The sequence below is a fragment of the Gracilinanus agilis genome, chromosome 3, assembly GCF_016433145.1.
Source record: "Gracilinanus agilis isolate LMUSP501 chromosome 3, AgileGrace, whole genome shotgun sequence".
NCBI classification, from domain to species: Eukaryota; Metazoa; Chordata; class Mammalia; order Didelphimorphia; family Didelphidae; genus Gracilinanus; species Gracilinanus agilis.
Genome location: NC_058132.1, coordinates 619,834,083 through 619,836,582, shown reverse-complemented (window position 1 = coordinate 619,836,582; position 2,500 = coordinate 619,834,083). Strand labels below are relative to the sequence as shown.

Below are 2,500 nucleotides of genomic sequence, written 5' to 3'. Positions count from 1 at the left end.
ACAATGATGAACAAATGAGATGACGAAAGGGAGAATGCTTTCAATCTTTTTCATCAAGAATGGGTTGGATTTTCTATGGTCCACTGAGAAGACTGTCCAGTTTTTTTAGTTCATATCACTTATACCATTGAGTAGAAAGGGAAATGATGAATTAGCCCATCTTTTTTTTTTTTTTTTGTATTATCCAATTTAGAATAAGTAGAAACAGGACCGATGGATAGAAATTTTAGTCAATCTAGGCTTGATGATAGGAAAAAAGTCTTCTCAATAAGAAATGGAATGGCTACCTGTGAAAGTAGTGGGTTCTTCCTCCCTGGAGGTCTTTAAGCAAGAATTAGAGGACCACTAGGTCAGGTATCAGAAAGAAATTTTGGAGGATATAGATTGGAAGAGATAGCTGATGAAATCCTCAGTGCTCAGATTTTGTGCTCCCATGAATTTGCCTCAGATGGAAGGCTATGATGTTTCAAGGCAACATGCTTTAAGAGAAATAGGCCTAGGAGGTGACAAAATTTGAGTTTTATCCCCATATCAATTGGGTGACCTAGTTTGGGTAACTCATTTAACTTCGTGCCTGTTTCCTCACCTGTAAAACAGTGATAACAACACTTCTATCCCACAAAACTTTTGTGAAGATAAATAACGCAGATAGAAACGTCTTGGAAAGTTAAAATTTCTATGCAAATACTTATGAACCTTATGGAAAGAGCCTGTGTCATTTAAAACCACCACCACCACAGACTTTTGTGACCAGCACCTGGCACAATATCACTCATATAGCAAGAGTTTAATAACTGTTTGCTGACTTTACTTATTTAAAACATATACCCTACTGGTAATTCTTCAGTTGTATAAATGCATAGAACAGCATTCTATGCATTCTCTGGTAGGGCTGGAATGAACATCTAGTCCCACAGTGATAATTAAAGTGACTTTCTTAGAGTCACATAAGACAAGGCTTTGGCAGCTCATTGATTTGATCCAAAGCACATGAGAGTGAGATCACAATTGATCAAGGATGATACTGTGATCTTTGATCATGTCTATGATATGCCAAGATAATTTCTACCAATTTCATGTGAATCAGAGTTGTTGTGGTAGCATTTATGATTATTTATACTTTATTGACATAGATTTTATAGAGACATATGTTCTGCAAATAGGAATTTTCCAGGGAAAGAATCAGAGAAGGGGGCAATATTAAGACACTAAAGGACCCTTTTGCATATACTTATATCTATACACATATATATGCCTATCCATGGATAGAAAGATATTTAATCCCTCTGAATGCAGGTGCATCAGCAGTGTTTTACAGGGAATGGAAGGTAATCAATTTATAGCTAACATAAATGACTTTCAAGGGTTCAGGTTTTGCCAGAGCATCTTTTGATTTCTGCATTGCTCTGAAATCCACTGAGACTCATCACAGTCTGCAGGGAGCAACAAGCCATGGGATTTTACTGGAAGAAAAATGCACATAGACTGGCTGACTCTCCGATGTTTATTTTCTGGCAACTCTGAACCTGGTGGCCAGGAAAACAAGATGAATATTGTTTAAAATAAAAACAAACTCATTTTCCCAGAGTTAAAGAAGGCGCACTGCTACCTTGCAAAGCAGGTTGGATGTGCCCCCAAAAACACGTGCACAAAATTGGCTCCTTATCTTTTTTAGAGCCTGTGGAATCTGAACATGGCACCAGGCATCTGGCGCATCGCTCAGAGGAGCATACAATGTAATTATCAAAGCCTATATAAGAGAAATGAAAGATTCAGGTGACCCCCTGGATGTCCCGGTTCTGCATTCAGATCCTTGGACTATCAGAATGTTACTCTCACCAGGACTTAAAACCCCCAGATGCCAACCTTCCTCCAACCTCTCAAAAGGAGAATAACGGTGGTGGGTGGGTGGGTGGGGAGAATCTTGGCTCCCTGCATTCCGTTCTCGAATCTCTTGTGATTTGGGTCATTTTTCTACCTTTTACGTCTCTTCTGGATTCTCTTATTTTTGTTTTCGACGTCGTTTTTTAAGGCCAAGCTCAGCGAAGCTCCTTAGCAGAGGTCGCAGTGGTGGGCTCTCTTAACGGAGCAGCTGACTTCTCTTCTATTTAATCTTTTGAAGGCAGAATCTATGAATGATAGCGGGGCAATGCCTCAGCCCACTAACAATTATTAATCGGCCGGGCGCCGCTTTTAAAGAAATGCACGAATCAAAAGGAATTTTGCAGCTGCGTGTTGAGACCTTCCAGGGTGAGACGGGATGCTACCGACTTGTATCGTTTTCCCCTCTTCTGGAAAAGAGGCGCAGGCAGGCATTTTTTTCTCCCCCCTCCCCCCCCCCCCCAATTTCTAGGACGAAAAATTTCCAACTGCGTATTTAGACGTTCTATCGGGCGCCTATTTCAATTTGGAAATCCCAAGTCTTTAGATTATGGGATGAAAAAAATGGGTGAATGAATTTGCTAATTAAGTACGACCAGCCCCCCCCTCTTTGCTCCCC

At 40.5% G+C, this 2,500-nt stretch overlaps 1 protein-coding gene across 1 annotated transcript in view; it reads left to right on the top strand.

Annotated features, from left to right (window-relative positions):
- Nucleotides 1-2,500, top strand: part of PAX3 (paired box 3) — a 105,745-nt gene that overhangs the window by 20,744 nt on the left and 82,501 nt on the right. The window lies entirely within an intron of this gene.